At 40.3% G+C, this 18,996-nt stretch overlaps 1 protein-coding gene and 1 pseudogene across 3 annotated transcripts in view; both read left to right on the forward strand.

Moving 5' to 3' along the window:
• Fgf14 (fibroblast growth factor 14) overlaps positions 1-18,996 on the forward strand; it is a 590,038-nt gene that overhangs the window by 98,768 nt on the left and 472,274 nt on the right. The window lies entirely within an intron of this gene.
• On the forward strand, positions 1,074-1,613 carry LOC101595263 (annotated as a pseudogene).

The following is an 18,996-nucleotide window of genomic DNA, read 5'->3' on the forward strand; positions in this document are numbered from 1 at the left end:
AGCAGGATTTTGATTTTTCCCTAGGCTTGATGAGAAAGTCGTGTCAAGTAAGTATGTGAGTTATCTTTCTGGTTGCTGTGAACAACATACCCTGCAGGAAGCAGCTTAAGGAAGGAAGCATTTGTTGAGGCTTACAGTTCAAAGGGTCCATGGCCCGTCGTGGCGGGGAAGCAGGTGGTGGCTACTGCATCACATTGCTCACAGCCAGGAAGTAGAGTGAACAGGAAGTGGCAAAGCTCACCCCCAGAACCCTACTTCCTCCGGTGAGTTTACACCTCCTCAAGATTTCACAGCTTTCACAAACAGTACCAGCAGCTGGAGACCAAGCGTTCAAGAACGTACGCCTGCCAGGGACAGTTAAAATTCAATGCATCACATTTGACACAGGAGCAAGCGGTCCATAGGGTCAGTAACACTGGGAGTCATAGAGGTGAGTTTGGGACGAGAACACTAATAGAAATCTGGGTCAGGAAGACAGATGCAAAGACAGAGCAGGTACTGAACCAAGAATCAACTGCCTTCTTGCTAGAAGGGTTTGTAGAGCCAAGAGACTTTGCTGGGTTTGATGTGAATATAAGCTCCTGGATAATGGCTTCCAAAGAGAGCCAGTCTCAATCTTGTTATAGATCCTTAGCAATGCTCGTACATGCTTAGGCTTTTCTGCTTTGTGAGTGTAGTCATGGTGAACTAGGCTCAGCACATAGATTCTAAAATCTTGAACATGAGCCTTCACCAACACCAAGCACTCGAGAGCTGCTCACTGAAGGATGTGCTTGTTTCCGATACAAGAGTGGCACCATCCACTTCTCAGCAACAAATGACGATCACTAAATGCCTCTGTTGGTGAATGTGATACCTTGGCAATCTATATGGGCTTTTGAATCTTTGGTTTTCATTCAGCATTTTGCCTACTGTGTGGAGTTGGAATTTTAATGAACTTAATTGCAAGAGCTCATTAAGTGTTTAAAATACATTAAGGCCATTAGCTAAGCTCACTGGTAGCATAATGAGGTTGCTGTCCATTTAGACAAGCAAAGGGTGCTTTCCTTTTGCTGTTGCTACTGGGGGCAGCCATGAGTATTCCCAGGCTTCAGAGGAGGCTTGCTTCCAGTGTCCTCTGCTGTGGCACAAAAGAAGGTGTGGTCGGATCCCATTGAGACCAGTGAAATCGCCAATGCCAACTTCCATCTGCAGATCAGAAGCTGATCAAGGATGGGCTGATCATCCGCATGCCTGTAACTGACCGTTCCCAGGCTCGAAGCCAGAGAAACACCCTGGCATGCAGGAAGGGGAGGCACCTGGGCACAGGTAAGTGGAAGGGTACTGCCAATGCTTGAACGCCTGAGAAGGTGACCTGGATGAGGAGGATGTGGCTCCTGCGCAGGCTGCTCAGGAGATGCGGCGACTCTAAGAAGACTGGACCATCACCGGTACCACAGCCTGTACTTGAAGGCACAGGGGACCATGTTCAGAAACAAGCGCGTTCTCATGGAGCTCAACCACAAGCTGAACCAGACAAGGCCGTCACGAAGCTCCTGGCTGACCAAACTGAAGCCCGACGTTTATCTAAGAGCTTGGGGGCGGGTGTTCAGTCACACAGATCACTGAAGTAAAGTAAGCTTTTATTAAAAAAAAAAAAAAAGAAAAAGAAAAAGGAAAAGAAAAGAAAAAAGAAAGCAAAGAGCTATGGGGTGAAACAGGCTCAAGGGGCTCCTGGCTCATCTCATGATCACAGCTGCTGTACATGTTGTTATTGGACTTCTCTTGCCTTAATTTTCTCTTCTGTAAAACTGGGGAATAAAAGAATTTACCTCAAAGACTATTTTGAGAGTTTGGTAAGATGACGCATGCAAAACACTTCCATGGCTTCACGGATGCTGAGCACCCAGCAAGGTGTTAGCTCTTAGGATCCACGTCGCGATCCTTGTCGGAGTTTTGGTTTCATCTCCCATTTGACAAGTATTCTGTGAGTTACCTTCATGTGCTAAGGTCTGTTTTGGAAAACAGACATGAAAAAGGCAGTCAGAATGCCTTGTCCCCATGGCGTAATGGTTATAGTCAAAAACTAAGAACATAAAGTGCATAAGATAGCGGCAGATTCTAGAAAGAAACACAGGAAACAAGAGTAGTTGTAGAATGAAAACTATTTTTCTATAAGTGAGTAAGGGAGTCCTTGGTGACTGCTGTCCAGAGGACTGGAAGGAGTGTGGCTAGAAGTCTGAGCATCCAGATTGCAGCGGGGACAGAAGCAGTATCGCCTGCCTGGTGCGCACATACAGGTCTTTATAAGATATGGTGGAGGGCCGGGCGTGGTGGCGCACGCCTTTAATCCCCTTGGGAGGCAGAGGTAGGAGGATCGCTGTGAGTTCAAGGCCACCCTGAGACGACAGAGTGAATTCCAGGTCAGCTTAAACTAGAGTGAGACCCTACCTCGAGAAACCAAAAAAAAAAAAAAAAAAAAAAAAAAAAAAAAAAAAAAGAAAAGAAAAGAAAAAAAAAAAAAGAAAACAATATGGTGGAGGGAAGGTGTAGTGTCCATTTAATGGGCTCTTTATTCTCAGTCAAATCAGAAGCAAAGCAGGAGCTCGATGGGAGTGACAAAGAAGGTGTAAAATATTCTCCAGGGAGATGGTACAATTGACTTCCAGCCACAAAGGCAGTAGGCATGGGTTTCAAGGGAAATGAGCCAGAGAGCCTGAGTGGTTTTTCTGTAGCCATGTGAGGGCAGATTGACCCCTAAGTCTAAGTGGGGGAGGGCTGAGGGAAGCAAGATGAGATGGCCAGAGACGGGAGCTTAGAACCAAAGCCTCCTGCTTTTCTCTCTTGTCACTGATTATAGAGTCTACCTCCCTGCTTACTTTACATATGTCCTTGTCTCACTTAATTGTTTATGAGTCTGGGTCTTATTCTTTGATATTCCAACATAGTTCGTAGCAGTTTTTATTTCCCTACCAAGTAGGGAATCAATAACTGTCATTGAATTATGTTTTCCTACTTTTATTAAGCCATTCTACATCAGTTACATTATGTAGAGTTTTATTGAAAATTCTTTTTTAAAAAGTCAGCTCCATATGAATATGTATAAAGAACTATTTTGTTCCAAAATGCCACTTTTGATTATAGATGTGACCACAAAGCTGAAGTAAATTAAAATGTTAACAATGTATTCAATTTTCTCAATTAAGTAGATGGATAAACAGAATATTTCAGTGGGAGATTTGGCTTGAGCTATTTGATTTGACTGTTTACATTTTGTCAAATTAACCTAGTGCTTGCCAATTTTCCATTTTATTTTGGGGAACCCCCCCAAAAAGTGTGATTATTTTTCACTCTTCTCCCTCTCCCTTTCCCTCTATCTCTCTTCTCCTCTCCTTTCCTCTCCTCTCCTTCTCTTCTCTCTTTTTGTTTTTGTGTTTGGGACCAAAACCAGAGTCTTATTCTTGCTGGGCAAGCTCTCTTCCACTGAGCTAAATCTTCATCTTTGTTTTTTTTTTTTTTTTTTTAAATCGACTTTTATGTTGATAACCAATTTGAAATTTCATATGGATGAGGTATGTGGATGTGAGGAGGTGGTCAGGAAGAGAACACGGACTACAATGGAAAGTCAAGTCTGGGCTTTTGATTGGCGGAGTCCCCCTAAACATAACACCTCATGAGTGACTAAGCTCAGCACAAAACACTTGACAACCAAAACATTGTCGTGATAGGCAGTAATAAGTAAATCAAGTCAGCAATATGTACCATGTGTCTCAGTGTGCCAGACACTGAAGGTATTAAAGCAGACATATAAATAAACAAATGCAAGATTCTTGCTATCATGGAGTTTAAAATCCAGTGGAGGTGGGTACTTGAGCCCCTGTGGACAGTGAATTGGCACACATTGGCAACTGCTTAGATGTATAGGGTCAGGGAGAAAAGGTGGCAGGTGATCATCATGCAGAAGTCTGGATTATGGATGATGCAGAAGATGATGATGGTGGCTCATGTAGGGATGATGGAGCGATACTGACTTGGATGTTGAATACAGAATTTGTTGGCCATCTATAAGGTACATGGAGCCATTTTCTAGGAAAGATCCAGCATGGGTTCAGAACTGTTATCAAGGCACAAAGAATGCTTAGTATAAGAAGGAAGAAGACAACACGCATGAGGGTGTTGAAATTCTCAGGTGGGAGGAAGGGAGAACTTGAAGAAGCAGCAAGAAGGTCTGTGGGAGAGGGGAGTTACGAGCCAGTTCTAAAGAAGAAGATGCTGGTTGCAGCTCATTGATAAAATAATCATAATTCATATGCATGTATGCAGTCAATTGTAATTTTTTGAATCTGAGGTTTGCATTTTCTTCGCACAGCAGATTTAAAATTATGAGATTGTAGCAGGAAATAGTATATGCTAAAATTTCAATTTCAGTGGTGGAACACATAGCTTTAAAATGTCAGTTAAAAAGCTAACTCAAACACATGAATGGTGGCACATCTATATGAAGAGAAGTTTGCTTCCGGATAAGGTCAATGGACTTCAAGGGCTCAGTTCAGGTTCCATGTATGTGCAGTGTGCATGTTTGTTTCTTCCCTCCCTCTTATTTCTAATATGTGTCTGGAGGAATACTCATTATTTGTGCTATCTATATTCTCAGAATTTAACCTTCCTCCAGCCTTAAGAAATTGTTCCCGTGCTGCCCATCTCATCTTCCTTTCTTTTCCCACCGTGTTAAACTTGGTTTCCTGGAGAATGCTTATAGAAAGCCAAGAAGACAGAGGTATGAAGCAAGGTTACTTTGTTATTCTGAAAATTTGCTCCTTTCCCTGGATCCACCTACTCTATTGGTTACTTTTCCGGTTTCTGTTACAACAGAAGCAATTTAGGGAGGAAGAATCTATTTCAGATTACAGTTTGAATGGATGTACTCCATTATGGTGGGAAAGACATGGTAGCCGGAGTGAGAAGCAGCTGGTCACATTCAGCACATGCTCAGGAAGGAGAGGGGGGCGGCGGAGGGAGGGAAACAGAGAGAGAGAAACAGAGAGAGGGAAATGTTGGATCTCAGTTTTTTTCCCCTTTTTATCCAGTCTAGGAGGACCTTCATTGGAGTGGCACTGCCCACATTCAGAGTGCATTTTCCCACTTCAGTGGATATAACCAGAAATTTGTTTCTATGGCAAATCTAATTCCTGTCAATTTGACAGCTGGAATTAACCATCACACCTGCCATCTTCCTTTTCCCCATCTAATACTTTCCACTCAGATATCTCACTTGTGCTGGGAAAGGTGAGACATGCCAGGGTGCAATAGAAACACAGGTATCTCCAGTTATTTCTGTCTTATTTAATTTTTCTCTTGATCCCATACATGCTTACCAACTCATACTCTTGGCAGTAGGATGCCCCTAACAGAACTGTGAACAGTTCAGCCAAACCTAAGCACAAACTCATGATTCCTCTAACCTTTACACGTGTACACTGGTTAATCCTAACGTGCGTTGATTTCACATTCTCACCTCTGTTTTATGTTCCTAAGGAATGACTAGTATCTATTTCCACTTCTTAGATTCATTCTCTCAAGTACAATTTTATAGACACCCTATTTAAAAAGCCACTCCTCCTAAACAGATTCTAGACTGACACACTCTAATTTATATAGGTTTAAAAAAAAAAACAACCTTGCAGTGAACAGTTAAATTTTCAAATAACATTCAATTCCACTTGTTATATCCTTAAAACATCTTGCTGTTCTCTCGTTTAGAAATGCTAACAGCTTGGTACTATTAAACTTCAGTGAGGATGAGTTTTCTATTTATGTAGAAAGAAACAGTTTTGTTTCTATTATTGAGAAAGATGCATTCTGTTGGAGAAGGTAGACTGTATCTTAGAGATCTTGCTTTCAACATAAAATAAGAAACAGACTTAGAGCTAGTGTGGTCTTTCTGGTGATAGAATTTATTATCAAGACAGAATTTAGTTTTCATCTTTGTTCCTTCTTAGAACGCTTTGAAAATACTTAATTTTCAGGAAATAATGTCTTCTTAGACAATGAAAATTTAAAAATGTCTTTTAGCTTTGTTCCCTGCAGACTTTTCCTACAGTTTCCACATTGTACTGTTCAAAGAAGCCACTTGAACAGTTGCTTCTTTTAAGCAACACGGTATAATTAGAAGGTCACTCTGTTTCTAGAGCATACCAGGGAGAAACGGTGACAGATTTATCCAGAAAATTCCTTATGAAACATTGTAAAAATAAAAATCCAAATTTACCAAATAAAATATTCTGAAAAAAAGCATACAATAGGATGTAATGCATAGGAGACAAAGGTGAAAATCACTTCTAATAGAATGTCTTGGTTAGTCCATTGGGATCAGTAGTAATTTGAAAGTTAACAGAAAATAAAAGAGAGCAAAGATTAAATGATTATATATATACATATATATATGTATGTATATATATATATATATATATTATGTAATTTTATTTTCTATTAAATCTATCAATGCACCATTATTTTGAGGTAGCCCCACAGTCTGTTCTTTGATTAAAGGTGAGCTCATTTGAATTCCTACAAAAATCATATCCATAGACTAGCATTTCTAATTTTGGTGTCTTTAAGTAGAGCAGAACTTAAAGGAAATAATCCAGCTCAGTATAACTCCTTGATTTTCGTGACATTTCCTACCTGTCCTCAATGGTACAAGAACACCTATATTCAAATACATATTTTTAGTCATTTGCCTTTATCAAGTTTTTTTTTTTTCAAATAATTCAGCCAATTTTTTTTTTTTTCCGAGGTAGGGTCTCACTTTAGCTCAGTCTAACCTGGAATTTGCTTTGTATTCTCAAGGTGGCCTTGAACTCATGGCAATCCTACTACTTCTGCTTCCCAAATGCTAGGATTAAAGGTGTGTGCCACCATGCCTGGCAACTCAACTAATTTTTTGTTTGTTTGTTTGTTTGAGGCAAGGTCTCACTCTAGCCCAGGCTGACCTGGAACTTACTATGTAGTCCCAAGGTGGCCTTGAACTCATGGCGATCCTCCTATTTCTGCCTCCCAGGTACTGGGATTAAAGGCATGCGCCACCATGCCCGGCCTTCAACCAATTTTTAACAGAAGTAACAACTCCCCTTGGCAATTATATTTGTCATTTCAAAAAATAATTATATCATTAAAACTACAAGTATAGCATCTATAAATAAGACTGGCAGCATATTTCAGGTTTATGAGAACATCACAAAGGCAGTATGGCTAAGAATAGAGCTCTCTTGCATGAATTGTCTATGAGGGCATCTCAGCTGCTAGCCTGGCTTTGTATGAATAGTACCACATTGTTGTATGAAACAGGAGAAACAAAGATAGTTTGGTTAATTAATTATTATTCTGGCATATGGAAATTAGTAATACAGAAGGAGTGATATTTTAACTAATCTATTATTTCAGAATGGTTTCAGGTTTATTTTATTTTTAAAATTTTTTTCAAGGTAGTGTCTCACTCTAGCCCAGGCTGGCCTGAAATTAACTATGTAGTCTCAGGGCAGACTCAAATTCATGGCGATCCACCTACATTTGCCTCCCAAGTGCTGAGATTAAAAGCATGTGCCACCGTGTCTGGTGGTTTCAGGTTTATGAGAACATCACAAAGATAGTGCACAAAGCTCCCATTTCACCCATGACCAATCCTCCCTCAGTTCATCTTACATATGCATGTGTATGTATGTATGTAAGTATGTATGTATGTATGTATGTATATATGTGTATATGTATGTACTATGTATGAGTGTTGTGTTTATTCCAACTAATGAATCAATAATGATAGATCATTACTAGCTAAACTCTATACTTTAATAATAAGAGCATCTTAGTTTTCACCTAATGTCCATTCTCTACCCCAGGACCTCATATAAGACAGCATGTTACATTTAGTTCTTTGTGTCCCACAGGACCTTTAGACAGATAGAATATGCATACTTTCCTTGTTTCTGATGGCCTTGACAACCTTGAAGCTCCCTGGGCAAGAATTTTGGAGGCTTGCCTTCAATTTTGTTTTTTTGGTCATTTTCTTTAAGGTTAGACTGAGATTATGAGTTCTGGGGAAAAGCTCACAGGGAAGCTGAGGTTCCCCACCCCATGCAGGGATGCCTAACTGTGAAATCAGCGGGGCTCACGGTGCAGGTGTTGGCTGTCACCTGGCTGAGGGAGTGTCGTCATTTCTTTACTGCAAACTTACTCCACTGTTTGGTTATTTTCCTTTAAATGAATCTAGTGAGCAGACCATAGTAAGAGAGCTTCTGCTGTCTTTTTGTGATTTTTGTAGTGAAATTGTTTACTACATTGAAATTAGGAACATGTGATTGCTTTCAACCATGCTCTCTTTGACATGCCATAGTTTAGCTTTTTAAAGGAGGATTTCATGAAAAACAAAACAAAACAAAAAAAAGTCACTTACTAGCATCCTGTTGAATTCTACTTTCCCTGTGTTTCTTGAGCTTTAATATGCAGCTGAAGGAAAGACAGGCTCCACGAGGTTCACCTAGCAGCAGTGAGGAGGAAAATGGAGAATGCATGCTTCTATCGCTGTGCGATTCAGGCCTCCTTTCCCTTTTCTGCAGACCTCCTCTCAGATGCAACACTAGTCCACGCCATACAAACAACAGCTCCTAAATGCATACTTTACAGGAGTTGTACAAAGCCTGTGAAATGTTTGTTTTTAAGAGAAAGAGTGGGGGGGGGGGGAGAGAGAGAGAGAGAGAGAGAGAGAGAGAGAGAGAGAGAGAGAGAGAGAGAGAGAGAGAGAGAGAATTGACATGCCAGGGCCTCAGCCACTGAAATCAAACTCCAGTTGATTTTGCAAACCTAGCATGTATGTGTGACCTTGTGCTTGCCTCACCTCTGTGCTTAGGTGGGATCTGGAGAGAGACAGAACCTGTGTCATTAAGCTTTGCAGGCAAGTGCCTTAACCACTAGAAACTTTCTTTTTTTTTTTTTCAATAAAGAGCCAGACTCCTACACTATGTCAAGTTAGTGGAAAACATTTTAATATAGAACACAAAAAGATCTTGAAAATCCAGAAACCATCTGTTGCCTTTGTGGGCCTGAGATGAGAGTATCACAGACGCTTCCTTATACCTACCTATGAAGGAGATATGAAAACTCTTTTCATTTTAAAACTGAAACCTACTGATCTTATTTAAATAGTAGTGATTTTTCTACCTCTCACCAACAGACAGATTAAGGGTCCTGATGGTTTAAACTTGGTCTGACATTATTAATATAAATGAAACCAAGTGAGGCCAGTTCTTTTGCCTTTCATTTTTGTGGTACAAAAAAGACTTTGTTTTTCCACTCCATCTTGGATGCATATAGATCTCATGTATCTATTTCTCTCGTATCTCCATTGTGTAGGTTGCCTCATGTGGGCATGACCTGGAGATGCTGAGCAGGAGGCCATACATATATATATACATACATATGTATATAGCTTTTTTATTTTATTTTTATTTACTTATTTGAAAGAGGAGAAAAAGAGGCAGAGGCAGAGAGAGGGAGAGAATGGGCACACCAGGCCCTTAACCTCTGCAAATGAACTCCAAACAATGTGCCACCATGTGCATCTGGCTTATGCGGGTACTGGGGAATCAAATCTGAGTCCCTTGCCTTTGCAGGCAAGCCCCTTAACCATCCAGCCATCATTTCAGCCAAGGCTGCATATACGTCTGAGATGGTGTTGAGAGTTGCTGTGCAGAATTGTCTTTGGTTCTCTGCCTGTTGCTGAGCTACTTGCTCAGACTAAGACAGTCCTATGAGGCAGCAGCTGTACCAGCAGCGTGCAACTGTGAGGATGCTTTGGAGGGGAAATCCTAGGAAGGGACTTTATCTATTTCTAGCATCTCCAATTCTCTGATCCCAAGCACGATCCTTGCTTTCAAGTCTTAGAGACAATTAGGTCTCCCTTTCTAAAGGTGGTTTTAGGATCCAGTGTAGAATGATAGTGTGAATGCATTACTAGCCACACAGTAGGGTAAAGGCCAAAGGGAAGAAGTCCCGGGTCATCACTGATTCTTTTTAACTTTGCTGGTGTTTATATGTAGCATAAACTGGCATCCTACCTGGTTCAAAGAAGGACAGAAAAGGTACAGAAAAGAGCGTGATGTTGTGGTTGCTGGGGAGAACACCATCAAATCCAAAGCTCAGATGATAGAGGCACATCAGTGCAGGAGCCATGAGAGTAACTAGCTGTTAAATGGCTGGTGGCAATTGCTGTGAAGATTGGGAGTCTCATTTAGAAGTGTAAAAGTTAGGGGCCTGGAAAGCAGGCTTAATAGTTAAGGCACTTGTCTGCAAAGCCCAGGATCCAGGTTTAATTCCCCAAATCCTGCATAAGACATGCACATGGTGGTGCATGTATCTCAAGTTCGTTCGCAGTGGCTAGAGGCCCTAGTATGCCCATTCTTTCCTCCCTCTTTCTCTCTCTCTCAAAAATAAAATATTATAAATATTAAAAATAGAAGTATAAAAGTTGGATAGCATGAATATTTTAGGGTATTTTGTATCTTCAAAAACCTATATATGACCAATGTGAAATGAGTCAATTCGCTGATACAATCTATGGACTAGGAAATAAAAAAAGTAACCAAAGAATAGGAAATTTCAGATATTTTCGATAATATTATGTTCACATTTAATCACTTTAGCTTTTGGAAAGAAAATATGGACACAGAGCAGCCCACTCTGGCTCTGTGTGTTATGATAACACAGTCAATGCTCACAAGACCCTTAGGAGGCAGACAAGGAAACTGAGGCACAGAAAGATATCATTTGATAGAGGTTATATGGTTGTATGGGTGCCAGCATTTGGGGCCAAAACAGTGGGGCATCTCTCAATGTTAAAGAAAGATTAATATAGGAAAATACCACTAACATAATCAAGAAAAAAAGCCCTAGCTTGGCATCTGGAAAAAGTGGAAATAAAATATGAAGGAATGGCAAAATATAATGAGTGCCCTTTAGTTAAAAGCATGTCCTTGGAATGAACATTTTTAATGTCCTTGGATTACAGGCAGGTCCTTGGGATGAACATTTGTAATGTATTCATTTTAAAAGGTAATACAAGAGAATTATCTGCCAATATGGAAGTATTTTAAGCAATGCTGTTTAACAGTATCATCATTCAAGATGTGTAGTTTTACAATATATTCTAGAGATAGACCAATGGAATTCATAAATGAATAGGGCCAAAAAGGGCCTATTACTCTAACATGAATCGCTAGAACTTAATTGGAAAGAGTTGGTGCTTGAGTATATGTTTTCTTTTTGTCTTGAGTATGTTAGTTGTCCCAGATCATTCATAGATTTTTTTTTTTTTTTTGTCACGACAGAAGCCACTTGTATTACGATTACATTAAACACTGCTGCCTCATTTAGGTTTGGCATGGTGTTTGTGCATATTATGGGTTTGTTTCTCCATATTTCAGGTTTCACCATGTACGTTACTTCTGAATACTTGTGAGAAATTGGGGTGCCTGTGACAGTTTGTATGTCCCCCAACCTAGCACACTTAATTTGTACATTATTGTATCATGTGGCATATTGTGTATTGTATCACATGGCAATTTGTGTGTTACTGTATCATGACATTTTCGAATCAAGTGCTGCTAGTACTAAGCTGCCAGCAGCAGCTGATGCCAAAAATATTCATTATAACTTCTCAGCATGCAAGCGAGAGCACTTCACATCACTGAGGAAGAATTTACAGGCATTGTTCTCTGCTGTTTCGCATATCACGCAGCCAAAGGAACGCAGCACAAAGGAAAATTTATTAGTAAACAATGCAGCAGAAATGTGGCAAAACATGAGATTGATTGCTTGTGAAGGCCATAAGGAATTCAGTGCTACATTAAAAATACCTTCTCAGAAGCCTGTTTTCTCTTTTCCTGTTTTTTTTTTTTTTTCTTCAGGCAGTAGTCCTTTAGTCTGATTCTATGAAGATGCACAAACTGCTTAGACATTTGAAAGTAAACAACACCTTCACTGGAGAGTCAGCAAGTGGAAGGTGCAGCGGGTAGTCCTTACGTAAGATTCCTTTATGCTGGAGCACTGAGCAGTGTTAGCTTAGCACTCAGAGAAGGAAGCAACAAGAACAAAGAGCTGGATCCGAGACAAGTTAATGAGTAAGATTTGTCATCTTTTAAGAGGAGAGTGCTGACCCTGCAACTCTTGGCCAATTTTATATAAATTAATTCAATTTACAAAGTGAGCTGAGAATTGGAAGCCAGCTGACAAGATGCCAGGAAATGCTGTGCCCCGGAGAGAACCTCCGGTGTGATTTTGGATACTGAACTCTCCCTGTCACCATCTTTTCTGGAGGATAAACCACAGAGCCTTTTGGGTGCAGGTGGGGAGTTGGGCTAGGTAAGGGAGATGGAAAGGCGAGGTCGGGGGAAGGAGTGAGCCAGTTGGCTGGATTTTTTTTTTTTTTTTTTTTTTTGAGTCAGGGTCTCACTCTAGCCCGGGATGACCTGGAATTTGCTATGTAGTCTCAGGGTGGCCTAGAAATCATGCTGATTCTCCTGCCTCTGCCTCCAAGTGCTGGGATTAAAGGCGTATGCTACCACACCCAGCTCTGGTTTATTGAGGTAGGGTCTTGCTCTAACCCAGGCTGACCTGACCTGGAATTCACTATGTAGTCTCAGGATAGACTTGAAGACATGGCAATTCTCCTGCCTCTGCCTCCCAAGTGCTGGGATTAAAGGCGTGCGCCACCACACTCTGCTGCTGGGTCTTTTTCTACTGTCTGAAAACTGGAGCTTCAGCAATGTTGCTTCTCTCCATCACTGATTCTGGAGAGGCTGTGTGCAAACAGTGGGTGAAGGTAACACAGGGTTCAGGCCTCAGTCTAACAGAAAGGGTGCATGTTGCATGTGCCAATCAAAAGGGCTGCCCCGCCTACTCAGTGGTGCCCACGGCTGTCTTTGCCTTTACCTGCCGGATGAGATTTGGCTCCACAGTTTTCATTGACATCTTTCTAGAAATGTTTTCATCTTGCTCAGTGCAGAGCCCACTGTGGTGAGGGAAGTGGGCTACCTCTGTCTGGTTTAGAACTTGGCCTGACACATAACACTTAACCTAAAACATAAAGGAAAAGCTGAGATTATGGTCGTTAGGCACTTATTGAAGGTCTTAGACTGTAGCGAACCTTCTCCATATAAGAGTCCAGAGCAATCTGAAGTGTATGCCTTAAAACTGTAATGGCGAAGCATCTGGGGAGACAGCTCAGTGGGGAAGTGTGCTTGTTGCAAGCATGAGGCTCTGAGAGGGCCTGAGGCCACCTGAGTTTGATATCTCAGGACCCATGTAAACAGCTGGACATGGATACATCTGTGTGTCCTCTCTGTCCTATGTGGCGTATCATACATATGTATATATGTATATTTATTAAACATATACATATACATATATATATATATATATATATATATATATATATATATATATATATGTATAATTTTCACCTAGTCTAATCCTTGAAAACTGTTGACGATTCAGACTTCACATTTTTCTATTACATTTGAAATTTCGGAGGATAATATTCTAAAAGATTTATGCGCTAAAATCTCTGGCTTTGAAACTGCTTTGAAATTTACATATGTATTTTGTTCCCGAGTGTCTGGAGATGTTTTGGCAGGTAAAATGTGACTTTTTCTGAAGTCTGTGAGCTTTCTCTCTTGTAATGACATCAAAGCATCTTCAGGACTCCTCTTGAGAATTGCTGGGACAATAGAGAGCGAAGGAAAACGTTCTGCTAGCCATAGGTTCCTGTGAAGTTGTTCAGTGGAAACTCAAAGGAGAAGATCACTCTGGACCATGCCACCCTGCCCTTCTGCAGTGGCTGGGATTGGACTGTGGGCTGTCCAGGCTGGAGACAAAGCCCGCTGGGAGATGGTAACTGTGGAGTCAGCATTAACGTGTTGGCTCACTGAGTATTTCTCTCATCGTCTAAATGCTTCTAAGGTTCTTGTGTGGAGATGTTGAGACAGCTGAGTGAGCAGCATGCAGGGTGTGCTGGGGTGTGTGGGTCAGAAGGACCCAAAGTCTCATTCCAGCTGGCCACAATTGGAGCATCACCTTCCAGGGACCAGGGACGTGTTGTGTCCCTTAAGATACACAGCAGCTGCTGATGTGTGACCTATGACCCACCCAGTCCCATTCTTAATATTTCCTTTTATTATTTTATTATTTTTTTTCCAGCTGTTTCCGGAAGATAGTTTGGGGTCATCTCAGCTTGTGGATGGGGTGTTTTTTTTTTTCTAGTTCTGAAACCTTTTATTTTTTTCACCCCATCAGTTTTAATTTATGCTTGTATAGTTATTTACCTTGATGAATGGTGAACGCATGCTTGATGCAGAGGCCGCATTGAGCTCCTGTTAGCACTGCCACACAGCATTTATACTTTTTTTCTTTCAAACTTTGTTAACACACTGGTGAGTTACATCAGCATTCCACTGAGAACTCAAACACAGCTCTTTTTTTTTTTAATTTAATTTTTTTGTTCACTTTTTAAAATTTATTTGTTTGAGAGCGACAGACACAGAGAGAAAGACAGATAGAGGGAGAGAGAGAGGATGGGCGCGCCAGGGATTCCAGCCTCTGCAAACGAACTCCAGACGCGTGCGCCCCCTTGTGCATCTGGCTAACGTGGGACCTGGGGAACCGAGCCTTGAACCGGGGTCCTTAGGCTTCACAGGCAAGCGCTTAACCGCTAAGCCATCTCTCCAGCCCTCAAACACAGCTCATCAAACCTGTGCATAAAGTACTCAGGGTGATAGTTGGAAAGACAGTTTCAAAAGAAGAAAATATCTACTTTTACCTTGCATGTGATGATTCAGCTAGGAATGTAGATAATTTGTAGGGTTTTACTGAGTTACTTGGTCGTTAAATAATTTTTGATTACAGCTGAAAAGTGAGTAAATCTGTATCAACTGTATTTTATAGTAAAGCATCTGTAGCAGACAGCTTCAGGTTCACTGAGATGAACTTTCAGACCAGACACAGTTATGGAGGAAGGGATATGTATTGAAGTTACAGATACAGGGGAAGTTGCATAATGGCAGAAGAAGCTGGCCTGCCTTCACAGGACCAAGCAGAGAGAGAGAAGTACAAGCCTAAAGCCCCAAAGCCAAAAGCCAAAAGCCAAATATCGCACTTTAGGAACTCCAGCTAGGCACACTTTGCATATCTTTAGATTGAAATCTGAAACCCACCATCACACCTTAAAATCCACCCAGTGACCCTGCCTCCAGCCAGGTGGCTACAGAATGCAAACTACAAACAAATAAACAACTGAATATATTGGGGGCCATGTATTCTATTCAAACCACCACAGCATCTGTTCACATGTTAGAACCATGTATAGGAGAAAGCACAGCTTACTACTCACAAAATGTTATTACTTAATTTTCTGAACTTAGTTTTCATCCATATATTTATATATATTGCATTTTAATCATTTGAACTCTTCCTTGTCCCCTTAAACCCCATTGCACTTCTTTCTTAAAGATTTTATTTATTTATTTATTTATTTATTTATTTATTTATTTATTTATTTGAGAGAGATATAAAGAGAGAGGGAGAGAGAGAGAGAGAGAGAGAGAGAGAGAGGGAGAATGGGAACTCCAGGGCCTCTAGCCACTGCAGACAAACTCCAGGTGCATGTGCCACTATGTGCACCTGACTTATGTGGGACCTGGAAAATTGAACCTGGGTCCTTAAACTTCACAGGCATGCACCTTAACCACTAAAGCCATCTCTCTAGCCCCTGGTGCACTTCTGATAGTCTCTTTTATTAGCTCATCAGGGATGGGAATAACCTCCCCACCCCTTCCCTACCGATAACAGAATGCTAACTGGCTCTGTCCTGTTCAGAAATTGTGTGCAGGTATCAGAACTGCTATAAATTCATGACTACAATGCTCGTGTTGTTTCCAATCAACAGAGTTCTATGGCATTCCTTCATACCCTCCAACTCTTTCTATCCCATCTTCTGCAATATTGTCTGAGCCCTGGAGGTAACGATTTTAATGTCTTTTTTTTTTTAATTTATTCCCTTAACTCCTTATCTTCAATCCTCTTCTCAGCATTTTGATGACTTTTTTAAAAATTTTTATTAACATTTTCCATGATTATAAAATATATCCCATGGTAATTCCCTCCCTCCCCACCCCCACACTTTCCCATTTGAAATTCCATTCTCCATCATATTACCTCCCCATTACAATCATTGTAATTACATATATACAATAACAACCTATTAAGTATCCTCCTCCCTTCCTTTCTCCACCCTTTATGTCTCCTTTTCAACTTACTGGCCTCTGCTACTAAGTATTTTCATTCTCACACAGAAGCCCAGTCATCTGTAGCTAGGATCCACATATGAGAGAGAACATGTGGCGCTTGGCTTTCTGGGCCTGGGTTACCTGACTTAGTATAATACTTTCCAGGTCCATCCATTTTTCTGCTAATTTCATAACTTCATTTTTCTTTACCACTGAGTAGAACTCCATTGAATAAATGAACCACATCTTCATTATCCACTCATCTGTTGAGGGACATCTAGGCTGGTTCCATTTCCCAGCTATTATAAATTGAGCAGCAATAAACATGGTTGAGTATGTACTTCTAAGGAAATGAGATGAGTCCTTTGGATATATGCCTAGGAGTGCTATAGCTGGGTCATATGGTAGATCAATCTCTAGCTGTTTTAGGAACCTCCACACTGTTTTCCACAATGGCTGGACCAGATTGCATTCCCACCAGCAGTGCAGAAGGGTTCCTTTTTTTCCACATCCCCGCCAACATTTATGATCATTTGTTTTCATGATGGTGGCCAATCTGACAGGAGTGAGATGGAATCTCAATGTAGTTTTAATCTGCATTTCCCTGATGACTAGTGATGTAGAACATTTTTTTAGATGCTTATATGCCATTCGTATTTCTTCCTTTGAGAACTCTCTATTTAGCTCCATAGCCCATTTTTTGATTGGCTTGTTTGATTCCTTATTATTTAACTTTTTGAGTTCTTTATATATCCTAGATATTAATCCTCTATCAGATATATAGCTGGCGAAGATTTTTTCCCATTCTGTAGGTTGCCTCTTTGCTTTTTTCACTGTGTCCTTTGCGGTGCAAAATCTTTGTAATTTCATTAGGTCCCAGTGGTTAATCTGTGGTTTTATTGCCTGAGCAATTGGGGTTGTATTCAGAAAGTCTTTGCCAAGACCAATATGTTGAAGGGTTTCCCCTACTTTTTCCTCTAGCAGTTTCAAAGTTTCCAGTTTGATGTTAAGGTCTTTAATCCATTTGGACTTAATTCTTGTGCATGGCGAGAGAGAAGAATCTATTTTCATCCTTCTGCAGATATTTATCCAGTTTTCAAAACACCATTTGCTGAAGAGGCTGTCTCTTCTCCAATGAGTATTTTTGGCATTTTTATCGAATATCAGGTGGCTATAGCTACTTGGGCTTACATCTGGGTCCTCTATTCTGTTCCACTGATCTACATGTCTGTTTTTGTGCCAGTACCATGCTGTTTTTGTTACTATGGCTCTGTAGTATAGGTTAAAATCAGGTATGGTGATACCACCAGCCTCTTTTTTGTTGCTCAGTATTATTTTAGATATTCGAGTTTTTTTGTGATTCCAAATGAATTTTTGGATTGTTTTTTCTATTTCCATGAAGAAAGCCTTTGGAATTTTGATAGGGATTGCATTAAATGTGTAGATTGCTTTAGGTAAGATTGCCATTTTCACGATATTGATTCTTCCAATCCAGGAACAAGGGATGTTTCTCCACTTTCTAGTGTCTTCTGCAATTTCTCGCTTGAGTGTTTTAAAGTTCTCATTGTATAGATTCTTTACTTCCTTGGTTAGGTTTATTCCAAGGTATTTTATTTTTTTTGATGCAATTGTGAATGGGAGTGATTCTCTGATTTCATCCTGTGTGTGTTTGTTGTTAGCATATATGAAGGCTACTGATTTCTGTGTATTTATTTTGTATCCTGCTACATTGCTGTAGGTTTTGATCAGCTCTAACAGTTTGCTAGTAGAGTCTTTAGGGTCCTTTATGTATAGAATCATGTCATCTGCAAATAATAATAACTTGATTTCTTCCTTTCCAATTTGTATCCCTTTTATGTGTGTCTCTTGCCTTATTGCTATGGCTAAGACTTCCAAAACTATATTAAATAGAAGTGGGGACAGTGGACACCCTTGTCTTGTTCCTGATTTTAGTGGAAAAGCTTCCAGTTTTTCCCCATTTAGTAATATGTTGGCTGTAGGCTTGTCATAAATAGCCTTTATTATATTGAGATATGTTCCTTGTATTCCCAGTCTCTGTAGGACTTTTATCATGAAGGGATGTTGGATTTTGTCAAATGCTTTCTCTGCATCTAATGAGATGATCATGTGATTTTTGTCCTTCAACCCGTTTATGTGGTGTATTACATTTATAGATTTGCGTATGTTGAACCATCCCTGCATCTCTGGGATAAAGCCTACTTGGTCAGGGTGAATGATCTTTTTGATATACTCTTGTATTCTGTTTGCCAATATTTTGTTGAGAATTTTTGCTTCTATGTTCATGAGGGAGATTGGTCTGTAATTTTCTTTTTTTGTTCTATCTTTGCCTGGTTTTGGTATCAGGGTGATGCTGGCCTCATAGAAGGAGTTTGGTAGAATTCCTTCTTTTTCTATTTCCTGGAAAAGCTTAAGAAGCAATGGTGTTAGCTCTTCCTTAAAAGTCTGGTAAAATTCAGCAGTGAATCCATCTGGGCCTGGGCTTTTTTTAGTTGGGAGATTATTGATAAGTGTTCGGATCTCCATGTTTGTTATAGGTCTATTTAAGTGATTAATCTCATTTTGGTTTAATTTAGGTAGGTCATATAGATCAAGGAAATCATCCATTTCTTTCAGATTTTCATATTTTGTGGAGTATATGCTTTTATAGTATGTCCCTATGATTTTT

This window comes from Jaculus jaculus, chromosome 3 (assembly GCF_020740685.1).
Source record: "Jaculus jaculus isolate mJacJac1 chromosome 3, mJacJac1.mat.Y.cur, whole genome shotgun sequence".
NCBI lineage: Eukaryota > Metazoa > Chordata > Mammalia > Rodentia > Dipodidae > Jaculus > Jaculus jaculus.